The 17,061-nt window shown below is 44.5% G+C and overlaps 1 protein-coding gene across 50 annotated transcripts in view; it reads right to left on the reverse strand.

Annotated features, from left to right (window-relative positions):
* Positions 1–17,061, reverse strand: part of KCNMA1 (potassium calcium-activated channel subfamily M alpha 1) — a 760,956-nt gene that overhangs the window by 57,329 nt on the left and 686,566 nt on the right.

Genomic DNA, 17,061 nt, shown 5'->3' on the forward strand with positions numbered 1-17,061 from the left:
TAAAAAGTTTTCTCTCTGGAACGCTTTAATGATTTAAATAAGCACCAGAATTGTTTATTCCAAAAGTTATTTATATATAGTTTTAAAGGTAGAGATGGAGGAAATACATCCCAGGCCCTGACTTCCTGCCTGCCTGCTTCCTAATGAAAGCCTCTCTAGACATTGGAACCGAGACCCCACCCAAAACGCCAGCCAACACTTGGTGGGCTGTCGGGAAGCAGAATGGTATCTTATTCTTTAAATGGAACTTTTGGAACATAAAACACATTCCAATAAATGTGAACAGAAAATTATGAATTCATTAAACTACTTTGGTATCTTTGTGCTATATATAATATTTATATTCCGACTACTGTAAAATATGCTTTAATATCTTTAGGCAACTATAAGGACTTAAATATTTATAAAATGGCTAAAGATAAAGTATGGCCCTCTTATTCCTACATACAGATGATGTAAGGCGTGCAATCAAAGACAATAACACTCTCTGCCCATTTGTCATCTTAAAGGAGCCGATCAACACGCCATCCCTCGTGTGCCATCCACATAAGAGTTGTTGCCCACACAGGCAACTCCAGAGGAGTTTGAGCCTTAAAAACTACCTAGAGTGCTATACTTCACCGAAAACAGGGCTTTCTGAAAATGGAGACAAAACAATAAATTTGCAGGCAAAACAGCTCCAAGAGGGGCTTCAGAATACTGCTGTATTTATCTCTGGGACATCTGGGAATGAGAAGCATTTTGATTTAATATTTCATAACATAGAGGCAGTTGCTTCCTTGCACGGTATATAATTAATGTTCATAAAAAAGGAGGGTTTTTGAAAAAAAAATTCCTCAGTATCCTAAATGTAAATAAATAAATATATAAATAAAGAGACACACCTGGACTTCCTTTAGAAATGTGGAACAGCCTCATATGATCCAATAAAAAGAAAGCCACCATGAATTTATCATCACCCAGGGGCCTATTAAAGGTAGGTTTACAGATGAAGTGTGAAACTTCAACCCTGACATTCTCATTATTTACTGTCCTTCTTTGTCATTAGACTCAGGGTCTGATTGATTTTCAAAATTTTTCCATTTGCTGTGCCAAAGACCCACCTGCCCCCACCTGTCTTGATCTTTCCTATGCATACTTCTCCTGGTTTATTTCCTCTGCTCTTTTTGGATTGGATGTTGTAAGGCTGGGAACTATTTGGAAGTTCAGGAGTCAAAGTTCATTTCCAAAATGCCCAGAAATCACCCTTAGGAGGAGGCCAGCCCTATGGAGATTTAAGCTGAGTGAATCCACCGCCCTGATATGAGGCTCAAGGATAGTCACCTTGGGGAGAAGTACAGCCCAAGGTGTACTTCTCAACTTTGGTTGCACCTTGGCATCTCAGAGGCTTGCATTCTATGCCCAGAGTCTGATTTAATTGCTTTGGGATATGGCCTGGGCTTAAAAGTTCCCCTGTTGGTTATAATGTGCAGCTAAGGCGGCAAGCCACTGGGCCAGGTAAATGTCTGCAATGTGTACGTAAATATTTCTGCCTATACCACCTATGGGGAGTCACGGGAGGGGCTGAGAGAGGAGCCATCATTTTTATTAGGTATTTAAAAGGATCCAAGGCCCCTTTCCCAATGACGAACAAATCATTCCCCAGGGCCCCTGGCTGAGGGCCCAAATGACTATGTTTCAGGGAAAAAGGAGGGAGGCTAGTTGCCAACCAACCATCTAGCTGGAGCAGCAGGAGCCCCACTCAGTCAGTACCAACTCTGGATTGGTGTCATTTTACCCAAACAGCAGGGCTCCTGCCATAACCAACCATCACAAGGTGGATGCGAGTGAGGTCTTCTGTCAGCGAGCTGTCTGAGGCCTCACCTCCTTGCTTCCTGGAGAAGCTCCATTGTGTGGTACCTCAGTGGCCAATCTCAGTGGTCACTGTCAGCCTGACCCAATTCTCCCTCAACAACTCTGTAGGCTTTTATAAGTCTCCCTCACCTGGATGGTTCACCCCCCAAAAGGGGCCAGGTTCCACCATTATCTACTTCCCATGCACATCAACTGACAAGCAGAATCAACAGGAATTTTGGCTGCTGGGTACAAATGGATATCCCTACAAAATTGCTAATTGTTATTTTGGGGGGCCAAATGAAAGACAATGGTAAAACTCTCCAATATTAATAATAATAACAAAAATAGCTAATGTTGCTTGATCTTTACATCCCTGGTACTAAGTGCTTTGCATGCATCCACTCAGGGCTGCCACGTGTGGTGGCAAAGGTCAGGCACTGAATAACAGCTCATTTAAGTGGGTACCACTTCTAACACGGACAGAGTATATTTGCATATTTACTACAATATGGTTTCATAGGTGGTAGGAAAGCACATTGTTCAAACATAATCAGTATATTATGAGAATTTTTTTTAACAGATGGAAGTAAAGTGTCTTGAGAAAGGAATGACTTTTTCTGACTCATGTAAAGAAAGGTACCAACTAAAGAAAGCCCTCTACCTCAGTTATCTCTCAGAGAAATGTGATGAGCCTGATGCCATTAGCATGCTCAGTGAGAAAAGTGAGGCACAGAGAGGTCAAATAATTTTCCCAGGCCTAGTGAGTAACAGAGCTGGCATTCAAACCCAAGTTGTCAGTTCCAGAGCCTTCACGTGTCATGGTTAACTTGACTGCAAGATGCAATGTCTAAAGCCCCTGATGTTTTCTAAGACCACTCTGCAGCCATCATGCCCTTGGAGTCATGATATCCCTCGGGATATTTAACTGAGGGATTCGACTCTAACAAACCCCACTACAGGGATGGAGAAATGATATCAGATGGTTTATCTGAAGTCAAATACCACATGACTGACAAAAGTCATATTTAAAACTTTGTTCCTTGACCCTATGCAACAGCACCATCCCTCTGACAGCCCCTTTTGTGATTCACCATCATTAAGCAGAGCCACAAACCCCATCTGCTGAAGTGCCCCTGCCTAGGTAAGAGCACGATTTGCTGAGAGGGGCCAGCGAAGTTCTGAGGAACCGTTCCAAGCTCCCTGGGGCAGAAAGTAGAGATGCTTTTGATATGTACTGAACTTCGGAGGTCTCAACCCTACAGCCTCCTCAGTCCTTGGGCTGGTCCTATGCAATAGATCTGTGATGAGGTCAGTAAACGTTTGGAGATCAGGAGCTCTGAGCAAAGGTTAAAGGAATGGGGTGATCTGTACTAGAGAATGCTTAGACAAGTCTGACCAGGGCTTCGAATGACAAGTTCAACGTCTTCGATCTCTGTGACCCTCGCCAGGTGCCCAGCTATCAAATAAATGGAGAGTGACTGAAGCCTGGAAGGAGAGGATGTGGTATTTAATAAAGGGATCGAACTGCTTTATCTCCTTGGAGGGCAAACTAAGACAGAGCAGACTGCAAACAATAGATATTGAGATTAAATCATTTATTTGCTCACACCACAAACCTCTACTAAGCATCTATGAGGTGTGAGATGCTGTGCTAAGCATTTAAATGCTTAGCATTTGGTGGGAGTGGGGAGGTGAGTTAAATGATAGAAAAGGCCATTCTTTGAGGCTCTATCCAGGTTAACCGTGACCTCACCAACAATCATTTCCTTTGACACCCTGAGATCTTTATGCCCCTGGGCTATGTCATTAGTAGACATGTAGCCAAGTGCCCTGTCATGAAGAAACACGGCCTTTCCTGCTTATGTGCCTTTCCTCACTCAGCCCCAGTCCTTTACATCTGCCTGTAGTCCCTTTAGTTGCAATCATCATACCTATTTTCAATTCCAACTCCACTTGCTCTAGAGCTACTTCCACCACTGGACCATCACAGCCCAAAGCAACTTCTGCCTTCTCACAACAGGCTGTGTGGTGACACCGGTGGGAGTATCCGGCAGAAATTCTTTACTGGAGATGTGGAACAAAACCCTCACTGACGACTATACTGCTCTTCTAGAGTTGGGGAAATAATTTCCTCCAGAACATTCTGTGAAGTATAACCATTCATACCCTTAAATATTGCACCGATCCAGAACTAAAGTCATTTCTAAATCAGTTGGCCTCCTTGCAAGGCCATTTTTAAGAAAGGAAATAAAGGTTTTAGGACTTTGCATGACTTTTTGCCTATAAAAGATTGGGTAAAAACAAAAGTATATTGGATGGTTGGTGAGGCTCATTTGCAAGCTTGAGGCATGTGCGCCATCTCCACACTGCACGGATTACATTCATGCCTCAGAAACTAACAAATGACTCACATCATGCATTTGCACGGTAGTGTGGAATGTTCCCTACCTCACATTGTTATATTTGTGCATTCCAGTTGTGCCATACAACTTACTTTATACATCAATGATCTGTCTGCCTAGAGATCCCCTTAGTGTCATGACATCCTGGACCATGAAAAGAGCAGGGATTAACCTCAGGCATAGGGTATAAACCGCATGGATTCTTCTCAGGAGAAGAACCACTGATCCTTATCTGGAATTTCATCAGGAGCCTTAGAGAGTCCGTGGGATGACAAGACTTCTTTTACCTTCTTCTGATTAGACAACCGTCCTTTCCTCGCACTGTACAATTTATCTGGACCATTTTTCTGAGCATAACATACAGCCTGAAATTTTAAGCTCTGCAGACTGGAATGCTCCTTTCATTCTCTGCCTTCTATGGAAATTCCACCTGGAAAGTGGGATGAGTAGATTAAACCTGGGAATATATATATATTTGTCCTTTTGTCTTTTCTAGGGCCGCACTGGTGGCATATGGAGGTTCCCAGGCTAGGGGTCTAACCAGAGCTGTAGCCACCATCCTACACCATAGCCACAACAACTCAGGATCCGAGCCACACCTACACCACAGTTCACGGCAACACCGGATCCCTGACCCACTGAGCGAGGCCAGGGATCAAACCCGCAACCATATGGTTCCTAGTCGGATTCATTAACCACTAAGCCCTGATGGGAACTCCTAAGCCTGAAAATATTTTATAAGTTTCTGAACAAAAGAAAGCAATATCTGGGTCTCAAGCTTTCCAAGCTTCTTTCTGACAGCTCCAAAATCCAATCCATATTAATAGGGGAATAAAAGCACAACCAATTACACTGTTCACGGAGGCAGCTAGGCAGAACTCTTCTCCCAACTCTGCTCTTGCTTGTCGAGCTGTTGTAGCAAGGAAGTCGGGGACCAAGAGGATCCCAGTGTCTCTGATTGCTGGAGTGAGGAGGGTCAGGAACCCACAAGTCAAGAATGCACAGAGACAAGAACAGTAAGACAATCTCAACCCATGAGTTTCAGAAGCAGTTTGGGAGTCTGGCTGCCTTGAGTGCTTTCATTTCCTTGAGGCTTTGTCCCTGGGGGTGTTTCCATGACCCGTGAAAAGCAGACATGGCGATTCAGGCCTGCTCTGATCAGAACAACACTTGCTCCCTTTTACAAGGTAGACGAATGTGGTGAGAGAAGCACAGGCTTTGCAATCAGTTTGGGGATCTGCTCTCTGAGGCTTAGGGTGAGTGGCTGAATTTTCCCACACCTCCATTTTCTCATCTGTAAAGTAGAGATAAACTACCTCTGCCTGAGCAGGTTATCAGGGAGATGAAATGAGAGATGGTCTATGAGGGTACCTGTTGCATGACTCACTTGGGGGAAAAAAGAAGGAATTATGATTTTTTTTTAAAAGGAGCATTAATGAGGCACATGAGTTTTGAGTAGCAAAGCAGCTCATGGAGGCCTGACGCTGGGACGATGAGGTCAGCCCAACCCCAACACCACCCCACATCTGTTTTCTGTCTCTGAAGCTCAGATTTCCTTTCACTGCAGTTGCCCCAAGAAGGGCACAGCCTGAGCGGGGAACTGAAGCCACTCCGCAGGCCGTTGCAAGGACTAGGTGATACAGTCCATTTTTTCCTTTTTCTTCCCCATATCCACTCCCCTAGCTAAGACTGCCAGTCACAGAGGGCCTGAAAGCCTTCACAGATTCAGAAATTAGCCATGTTCCTCAGCCTCCTGCTCCAGTTATTGTTGCGGTGGTGGTTGTTTTTCCTTGTTTCCTTCACTGGGAATCTATTGCCAGAATAGCGGATGGCGGTCTTCATCCCTCATGCGGTGAAATATGCTGTGATGGAAAAATTCTCCCAAGTTGAAGTCATTTAGAAAGTGGCTGCTATGGCTGCTTTGCTGAAATACATCTGCACCATTGTGCTAAGATCTGTCTTGTGATGTCCACAGAAGAAATGGAACAGGGCAGGCCCCTCTCTGTACTTGAGACCCGCTCAGAGCCCTAAGCCAGATTTTCTTTATTGTTTAGTAAGCTCTTTTAATGAAATGTACTACTCTTATTATAGAGGACGCAAAATAAGATCTAAATCACAAACCAATAAAAGAAAATTATTGGGCTGGGTATCTAAAGTTACTACCTAGAGGCTACTCCAGTGTGGTATTTATAAATCTCTAAACAGTTAAGTATAATTGTCTTTCTGGTTTTTGGGACGGGAGCCAACAGCCGTTTCAGTTACAACTGAAGAAAAATATTTTAGCGCTGAGCTTTTGTTCGTTTGGTGGGTATAAAGAGAAATGACTTCTCCCCCACCACTGTTTCAGAATTGAGAGAGAAGACTGCGGTAATGAAATGTTATATGGGAGCAGCTGAAAAAAGGCTTCTCTGATTTCAGGGAGGGAGAATGTGTGTGAGGATACGTTTGCAAGTGAGAGCAGCCTGGGTGTGTGGGGGGAGGCGAGTGGAAGAGGGAGAAAACTGGGAAGGGCAGGCGTTGAGGGGTGACATGGGAGCTGAAGATGGGGGTGGTCTGTCAAAGTAATGGAAAAGCCAGATGTGCAGCTGCTCACCCCAAAGCAGGCCGCTCCCCATCTTAGACACAAAGACAGTGCCATTCTGGAAGGACCTGGAAGTTTCCACTAAAAGGCCTGTTATGACCCCAATTCCACCAAACGGTATAGCTCTCCCTCTGGAGTAAGAATGCAGATCGTCTAAAACACAGAGCTCCACGTCATCAAAATTAAGGAAGCACCAGAGACTCTCAGGTATAAAGGACCACAGAACTCATCCAATTTCCCCACCATCACAAAGATCACCATGCCGGGAATTCTCCTTTGGCGGTCTTGTGGTGCTAGGACGCTCACTGCAATTTTAGGCAGCCCATTCTGGGCTGGACCTGCCTTTCTGACTTTGGGTGAAAATGTGGTTCTCCTTAATGATTAGCCAATGGTCCTGGTTTTATCCAGTGGAGTAGAAGATAAAATAGCTCTTTCAGTCCCCTAACCCCTTTCGCTTAACCACTGGACAAGTGACATGGAGTCTAAGCACTTCCCCATTCTGGCCATCCCCTTGGCAGCATTCCCTGTTTGTCAAGGCCTTCCTTCAAATCTTCATAGGTCTTGACACACTCCCTCTCGGATTGACCAGAATGAAACAATCACAGCTCCAAATAAATTACGCTTCTATCAGCAAGGTTTATCCAGCCTGTCTTGAGTAATTATCTGAAACTTAATGCTCAGCGGTCTTCATTCCACTCCATCCTGTTGGTTTCATCCCAAAGTTCCAGTTTAGGAAGGTCCTTTTGAATCCTGACTCCTGTTGTCTAACATAATTTAGCGATCTTAATCCACATGATCTCCCACAGATATAAAACAGAAGGCACATTTTCTTCTCTGGAACAGTGAAAGCAATCTCAGAGTTTAGGATGTACCCTATGCTCCCAATTAATGCTGTCTCTCTAAGGATTACAGCTTCCAAAGAAAAATGTCATTCCCTACTTAAGGCTCTTAACCTCTGTGGAAATGCAGACAGAGAGAGTGGCTGCTTATATGTGGACATCACTTAGTGTAACTGTGCCTGAGAGTCATGGAGGGCTGGAGGAATTGTGGAGTATATGTATGTGTATATGTGTGTGTGTGCACACATGCCTGCTGGTGTGTTTTTGTAAGTCCACTCTCAGTTTTTCTTTTTAAACATGTCGCCATAAAGAGGTATAAAATGTAGAAAAATAAATTTAGAGGTGGTAAGGAAAACCAGGCAGTGGACATGTGTTCTGAGTTTGAGACACATGCTCCCTTCCCAAGGACATGGGGAACCCAGCTCAGCTTGCAGTTTTGTAGCTTCTACCAATGATTTCCTCTGTTCTAAGATGCTCCTCGGGCTGCTGCCTTTCAAGTCTCTTTCCTCTTTCCTCATCCTCTCCTACGAGGTCCTTCTCTGCTTCTAGAGCATGAGCAATGGGGCATATCCATAACTGTGACTCTCTCCTGGATTCAAGATTTCATGTCCATCCATCTGCTTCCCATGCCCATCTGGGTTTTCCACCAAGTCCACAAGGAAATGAATCATAACTAAAACCCAACACAGTCAACACTTTTTTTCCCTGTGGCCATTCTCTCTACTCCATAAGCCTCTGCCCATGCCCAGCCACTGTCCTCCATCACCAGGAAGGAAGCTCCCTTCCAGGCAATCTATTTTATATAGACTCATCTCACATTAGCTCTCCCTGTTTTTTTCCCAGTTCAAGGTTCCTGATCTCCTCCTGGATAAGCATTGTTCTTGCCTTGTATCCATGTGTCCTCTCTCTCTCATTCCAAACAATGCTTCATAGGGCCATCAGATCCTTCTTCCTAAAGCTCAGGTCTAACTGCATCACTCTCTTGCTTTGAAACCTCTGTAGCTCCCTGGTGCTTACTGAATTATTTATAGCTTTCTAACCCATAGACTCAAAAAAATTATTTACAGCTTCCTAACTAAAAAAAAAAAAAAGTTCCTCAATGCCCAACCCTTCAGCCTCATGTTCCCCATGAGGAACATATTCCTACCCAACTGTATTTCTTGATGTCCCTCCAACAGATGCCCAGCTACCTGTCTCCTTACTTCTGCTCTTCTGACTGTGGCCAGTTCTATTCGTTTCCACCTGCTGAAATCCTATGTAGTTTTTCCAGTGTCTCTTAAACCCACTCTTTCTCTTCCCATCCCCAGTGTTAGCCTTCATGGATGGTAATTCTCTCACAGTAATAAACCAGCATTCTGAAGCAGAGTTATATACTTGCCTAGGGTGGCAAAGACCAGGAATGTGCTTCATGACCCCTGACTCCCTAGCAGTGCTGCCATGCACAGTCTGAACAATGTTCATGGAACTGGGTTGACACCTTCTAGAAAGGTAGCATGAATCAGATGAATGCAGAAGATATAAGAGCAAGGGTAACAAGAGAGGAACCTTAACACCATCACCCAAATTTAGCCCAGGCATTGGTATATGCTCCATCTTCTTGAAGAGACCCAGACACGGCGAGGAGCATGCTGCTAGCTTTGGAGGTGAGCAATATTGTTGTTTAATAGCTTTGTAGTGCTGGATCTCAGCCCTGCCATATTTCAAAAGCTACTGGTCAAGGAGGCCTGTCCACTGAGCAGCTAATACCCTTTAGTTATCACCTTGAGACATGTTTCTATGATAGAAACATAATGACAAATAAAGCCAGCTGGGTAGAAAGCAGAGCTTGGTTCTCTAAACCATTTTTTTTCTATTTATGGATTTTCGGTACTGGGAAAGCTAATGACCATCCAAAACAACATGAAAGGAAGAAGCAGACCAAAAGGTTAAGATAATTGTTCTAAAGGAGCAAAGTGGTGTAAAGGTTAGGATGCCCCAGAAGCCAAGAGACCCAGGTTAAAATGATCACTTAACTTCTCTAAGCCTCAGTTTCCTCCTCTTTAGGTGAGATTGGGCGCATTCAGGGAGGTATGGCCGTAGACAAGTTTCCTCCTCTTACAATCAAAATGATCACCTTCTTACCTCCTCCACCTCCCCTGAGGACCACCTTGAGCAATGTTTCTCGACCCTAGCTGTACTTGGAAACCATCAGGGGGCTGTGAAAACTCCTGATGCCCAGGTTGTACCCCACCCCACACCATCTATATCACAATTACTAAGATGCAACCCAGGCATTGATATTTTTAACATTTCTCAAGTGATTACAATGTGCAGCCAAGGGTGAAAACTAATGATCTAAGAAACCCTAATGTCTTAGCTGTTAAAATGCCTACCCCACAGTGGCAGGAAATGCTCATGAAGCATTAGCATTATTATTATGGTTGCTGTTGGTGGCAGTGGTGGTGATGGTGAGCATGGTGGCGGTGGTGATAGTGGTGATCAGATGGGCTTTGCTTTGGGCTTAGAGTCCTTGTGGAAAATAACTGTTTTTGGTGTAACACTGCCAAACTCTGTTCTGACTCTACAAAGAATATTTCATTCTCTGAGCTCATCACAGGTTCTTCTCTAATCAAACCCTCACATCCTTTGAATCTCCCTCCCCTTTACTCCACATTCCTGTTCTTTGACCTCACAGAGATTTATTTCTTGCTTCATTTTTGGCCTCTCTGCCTATAAGGCCCAACTGTGGTTTAACTTCTCCACCTGTCATCTTAGACCCTGGGGCACTCATTTCAGTATTCTCTCAAGAGCACCATGGAATTCTTTGCCTCCTCTGAATCTCCATCCCAAGATAAAGCCAGTTTCTTAGTTCTGGGCTTTTTCTGCCAAGCACTTCAGAGAAAACTGCAAGGTTTCATTACACCTTCTCAGTTCCATCCTCAGATGGTCCCCAGCTAAGCTCATGGTGCTTTTATCTAGATTCAGTCATAGGTACCATGATGTCAGCTCTGAACCTTCATCACCATCAGTTCCCTGTCCCCATGTCCCACTCCCCTAACTTCTCAAGGGAAGCCAAATTGGTTGCTGCATGAAGAAAGGAAGAACCATCAGACTGAGGTTTCCTCCAGCTGCATCTTCCCCATCCAGCTCTCCGAGTCATAGGAACAAGGGTCATTCCTTTTCCTTTTTAAGGACACATCTCTCCTGCTTCTTTCTGTCTCCCTCTCTATCATATTTTTATTTTCGTCTTTTTTTTTTTTTTTTTTTTTTTTTTTTGCCTCTTCTAGGTCCAAGGAGCGGCATATGGAAGTTCCCAGGCTAGGGGTCTAATTGGAGCTATAGCCGCCAGCCTAAGCCAGAATCACAGCAACGTGGGATCCAAGCCTTGTCTAAGACGTAGACCACAGCTCACGGCAACGCCGGATCCTTAGTCCACTGAGCAAGGCCAGGGATTGAACCTGCAACCTCATGGCTCCCAGTCGGATCCATTAACCACTGAGCCACAACGGGAACTCCTCCCTCTCTATCATTTAACAACTCTCTCTTATGACGTCAAACTTTTCCCCTCTAGGGGGCTTCACCCTAGTCCAGAGACAACAAATACGATGTATTTCTCCCAGTTCTAAAAGCAAAAAGGAAACCCTTTCTTTGACGAGTACCTCAGAAATACCCTATTTCTCTCCTTATCTGCATTTGCAAGAGTAATATATGGTCTGCAATCCTCACCACCCATTAATGCATCAGTGTCCTCAATGCTGGCTTCTACCTGCAACAAGTGACTCAGCTGTTCTTGCTAAGATCATCTGGAGCTTCCTGAGGGTCAAATGCACCCCTGCCATTTGGGGGGCCCTCACCTACTTGACTTTTCTAAAGTATCAGAGTGTTCATCACTGTTTCCTTTCTAATCAGTTCAGTCTTAAAAATTCTTCATGTCAACCCTGAGTCAGGTCCTGTGCTGGAAGGCCTGGAGATATGTTGATGAGCAAGATGAGGAAGAGTCCTTGCCTCCGGAGGAGCTGAGAGTCAACTCAAGAAAATACCCATAGTGACAACTAATTAGGACACATTCTGGATCACTGCTCTGGAATTTATCCAACCTTCTTCCTTTCACCATTAGCTTCATACTTCCTACTCTCTTAAATCTTTGTCCTCAGCCCCTCTCACTGGATTTTCTTCCTCTGCTTGTCCCTTTAATGTTGATGTTTCCTAAAGTTCCACATTGAGCCCTTTTCTCTTAGGTGCCCTGCCTTGTCTTCCTAGGAAATATTTACTCTCAAGGCCTATACAGAGTTCATCACCACTGACCTCCAAGTCTATGGCTTTAAATCTAACTTTATCCCTGTAACCATATGTTCTTACTTCTTGCTGGATATTCTCCAGAAAATTTCAACTCAAATGAACCAGGACCTGGTTTCTCCTCCTAGGTCCTTTGCTTACTTAGTCACTTTTACATCCACCCAGCGGGCAACCTCAAAACACATTCCCAATTCCTCATCCTTGCATCCACCCTTCCTCCCTTCAACCAGTCCTCAAGGGCTATCTTCTCTATTTCAAACCTATCTGAATTTCTGTCTAGTCCTCACTACTAATATGGCTAAAGCTATCCTGTTCTGTCAGCCCTCGTCCTATCCCTTCTATCCCACTGTAGGAGTCTTCTTCCATAGCTCATACCACTATCTCTTTCTACCTCTAAACCCTGTTCATACTTTTGCCTGTTATCTTTTTCAAATATGGGTTTAATCATCATCACCTTCCTAAAATTCCAAACACTTAGCAAGGCAATAAGTCTATGCTCTAGACCTGCACTTTCCAATATGGTAGCCACTTTGTGCCCTGGGTGCTAGAGTACCTGACACATGGTAACCACTCACCTATTCATTTCTCTTTCTCTCCCTTTAGATTTATCTTCCCTGGAAGATGACACAGAAAGAAACTATAAATGTTCATTTCATAACTTGGTATAAAAGCATAATGGTAAAAAACTAAAAAAGAGAACTATGGCATGTAGAAATTCCACTCCTGGGTATAGATCTGAAGAAAACGAAAACACTAATTCACAAAGATATATGCACTCCAAGAGCAGCATTATTTACAATGTCAAGATATGGAAGCAACCTAAGTGTTCATTGACAGATAAATGGATAGAGAAGACGTGATACATACACACACACACACTGGAATATTACTCAGCTACAAAAAAGATTGAAGTTCTGCCATGTGCAACAATATAGATGGACCTAGAAGGTATCATGCTCAGTGAAATAAGACAGAGAAAGGCAAATGCTATATGTTACCACTCATATGTGGAATCTAAAAAATAAAATAAGTGAATGTATATAGCAAAACAGAAAGAGACTCATGGATATAGAGAACAAAGTAGTGGTTACCAGTGGGGAGAAGGAAGGGAAGGGGCAAGATAGGGATAGGGGATTAAGAGACACAAACTACTCTATGTAAAAAATAAACAAGCCACAAAGATATATTGCACAGCACAGGGAATATAGCCAATATTTTATAATAACTTTAAATGGAGTATAATCCATAAGAGTATTGAATCACTATCTTGTACACCTGAAACTAATATAACATTGTAAATCAACGATACTTCAATTTTTAAAAGGGCACAATGGGAAACTCAATCGCATGATCTTTCCTTTCAGGTATTGAGTCGAGCGGCTCTCTGAAAATAGCCCCTTCCTCCCTCCACTCACCCTCCCTTTCAAGATCAGACTCAGTTCTTGTCTTTTTGAACCACAGGGAGAGAGTCTGGCAAGAGCCACTGTTGTACCAGCTGATTTAAATTGAAATGTTTTCCCCAGATAAATGCGTGCTAAATAATACACCAGCTCTCCAGCCAAAGGGAAGTGACAGGCGCTCTGTAAATAAAGGCACTTAGTTGCTGGTAAAGAGCTGTAAAGTGGTTCTGAGCTGATGTTTGCTGACCAGCAAGAAGCAGCTTCACCTGCTTTATATAATTGTCACTGCAGTCCTGCCTGCTGTATATTAAAACTGCATCTCATAGACCCAACTGTCACATTGGATATACCGTCCAGCATGGGGTATGCCACCTTTCTCTGTAATTGTTTTTGACAGCCAGCCATCACATCTCAGATCTTTTCAGAAAGTATCTGGTCCAGAATCCCTAGACTAGGCTGGTCCTGACACCATGTGGGCTAGAACGGTGACACTGAAAGGGCATGTGAAAAGAGAAGAGGGAAAAGAGGTTTTGTGAGTCTGGACGACCAAATAACATGCCGTGGCAAGTGCTTGAACAGAAATCCCAGTGAAGACTCTCCCTCCTCCATGTGAAAACATGTTTTCTTGTTTCAGTTCATGTTAGAACAACTTGCCATAAGGTTGCATGAATTCTCTGGATGGAGAGCACACATATCTGCCCTGGGTCCACATTTCTGTCCTGCTGTGCTCTGGAGAGATGCTAACATAGCTCTCAAGACAAAACAAAGGAATGGGTTTCATAAGGACTGCAGAATTATTAGTGATGAAGGTGGGGGGGCAGCGGCTAGAAATCTCTGTAGTTACCATGCATGGGGAAATCAGATTTGTTCCCCAAAATGAAAAAGAGCAACACAAAACCCATTTTGTACTCTAATTCCAATCCACTTGGAGCTTGGTTGTGCCAAATGCCCAGATGAAGGGTAACACATATATCTGAGGCCAGAGGGCATTCCAGGTGGGCTGTAAGGTGAGCATGCAGAGGTGAACTTACAATGCTCATCCATCTCGGATGAGGTGTTGTTTGCTACTGCTGGACCACTGTGTTTCAGAAGATCAAAGTGTCACCAGAGGGGAGTTTTAGAAACCAAGGGCAAGACAGGAACAAGCATACTAAGAAAATGAGGGGAAACATGGGCTCAGTGGCTCTACAGTTTTTTGTTTTGGTTTGGTTTGGTTTGGTTTTGCTTTCCTTTTTTTTTTTTTTTAGGACGTTACCTGCAGTGTACAGAATTTCCCAAGCTAGGGGTCAAATCAGAGCTACAGCTATTGGCCTACACCACAGCCACAGCAACAGGGGATCCAAGCCACGTCTGCAACCTACACCACAGCTCATGGCAATGCCAGATCCCCAACCCACTAAGCGAGGCCAGGGGTCGAAGCCACATCCTCATGGATATGAGTTAGATTTGTTTCCACTGAACCACAATGGGAATACCCAAAGGTCTACAGTTTTGACAGTTTCTCACTGAGAGCTGAATGGAATGCTTTCTGGCTACTGGGGGACATGTGCTCCATTCAATGCTGACCAGGAGTCTCTGAAAACCACCAATGGCTGGCCATAGATCACATCCTCTGCCTCTTTATATGAGAGTGAGTGTGTGTGTGTGTGTGTGTGTGTGTACCACCGCCCTTTTTGTAGGAAAAATGACCTCCTCTTTCCTTTCTTCTCTCCCACCAAGACCTACTTTTCTTGCTTATTCCTGTGTTAAAAGCAGTAAAAAAGGCTTTTGAGAATTGAATGGAGATCCAGAGAAAGGAGGGGAAGCACTTTGACCTGTCTGGCCATCATACAGGATCTGAGGGGCTGGCATAAGGTTTCTGAGAGCTGGAAGGTACACCTACATCAGATGCATGTGTATCTAAATGATTGACTGAGATTCTAATTCAGGATCTCAAAAATCACAATTATCCAATTGGGCGGAAATAGGCATGCTGGGGAAAGGAGTGTTTTCCTGACCTTCCCCTAGCCCCCACTCAGCTCCCATCTCCACCCAAAGGGAGTCCCTTCCCCTGCTTCTACTTTCTGTGCCCTCTACGAGTTTCTGTCAGGAGAAGAGGAGGGTCCAGTCAGGTTGGTCAGTGTGTTGACCAGATCCGGTTTTGTCAGCGTGAAGATTTACTGTGCCTTAAAGCAATGCATATGAGTCATGTGGGGACTCTGTTAGCATGCAGATTGTGATGAGGTGGGTCTAGGGTAGCAGGAAATTCTGCCTTTCTAACAAGGTCCCCAGTGGTGTCTTGCTGGAGTGTGGGTTGGAAGACACGCATTAAAGACCAACTACTTAAAGGCAGGAACTGAAAGCTAGCTTGCCTCTTCCACCTCCTAGAAGACCAGCGGTCCCCTCACATCCTTGATCACTCTGGCTTCATGAGCAAGCTGTGCAGGGGGGGCATGGAAAGCACTGCCTTGTGCCACTGGCATGGCTGAACAAATGAATACCAAGATTTAGATTTGGGGGAGAAGCAGCGGAGGGTAGAGTGGAGAGGTCAAAGCCAAGCTTCAGGCTATATCAGCCAGGGTTATGTCAAGAATAGAAACCACTCTATGCTAAGTATGATGAAAACTAGAAGTTGACACAACCATGGGAAGGGCTGGAAAAGCAAAATTCAAAGAGGCAACTATTAGCCATTTCACTTGCAACATCAAGGAGAAGGTTTTCCTGAACTTCACCAGAATGTACTGTGAAGCTCAGGACCCTTGGGGCAGCCCCCACCCCCATCTCCATCTCCAATGGCAAAACCAGTGGTTCTCAAATCCTCACATGAGAGCTGCTTTGAACTTTGCATCTACTCAGGGTCTGCCTGCAGCTGCCTCCCCAGAATCAAGGCCTCTTTTTCTCTCATTTTCAGATCTCACCCTAGTACCCTTCTCTCATTGGAAGACTCCAGACTAAAACCATACAGGAAGGGGCTTTTAGAACTACTCTTCCTGGCTTTGCTGCAGTGTTGAGGGGATGTTAGAAGGAGGTGGTGGTGATGCTGACTTGACCAAAGATAATGCAGTGCATAGGTCTAGGCTGCACGATCCAGGTGAGCTTTATCCTATCAATAGGATGCTGCTTCACAGTCCAGTGGGCTATAGTTCTCATGAGTGGTGCACACTCTACCTTCTGCTCCTTGAATGATGGCATTCAGGTCCCCATCAGGCCCCCAGTGCCACCCATCCCATAGACAACATATGACAACGATCCTACAGTTCCTGGCAAGCCCATACACAAGTGTTACTCAGAGGAAAAGGCTTCACCTTCCATCCTGCTACAGCCCTGATTAGTGAGGTTATGTGTTGCAGGGGTTTTGCAGTGCTGCCTGAGACTCCTACACAACATTGTCATGTAACCATCTGCCCAGGATCCCAGAGCAAATGACAGGGAAGATCAGGGCAGAGGAGAGATGGCAGATGTGTGTCATTTAGTACTGACGTGCCTCTTATAGCAAATGCATGGGCTGACAAGTTTCACCTCTTGCTCAATGACTTTCAGTGTCCAGATAGTCCCGACTCTCCAGAGACCAGCATCCCTCGGTCAGCCCATAATAACGCAAAGCCTAACACCCCTATGCCGCTATAACAATGGCAAAGCTTAACACAGGTCAACAGCAAAAATCCATGCTGGGGAGAAAGACTGGGAATTGTTCAGCCAGCATCATTTCTGCGCTCTGACATTTAGCTGGCGACCCTGATCATAAAGCC

The sequence above is a fragment of the Sus scrofa genome, chromosome 14, assembly GCF_000003025.6.
Source record: "Sus scrofa isolate TJ Tabasco breed Duroc chromosome 14, Sscrofa11.1, whole genome shotgun sequence".
Lineage (NCBI taxonomy): Eukaryota > Metazoa > Chordata > Mammalia > Artiodactyla > Suidae > Sus > Sus scrofa.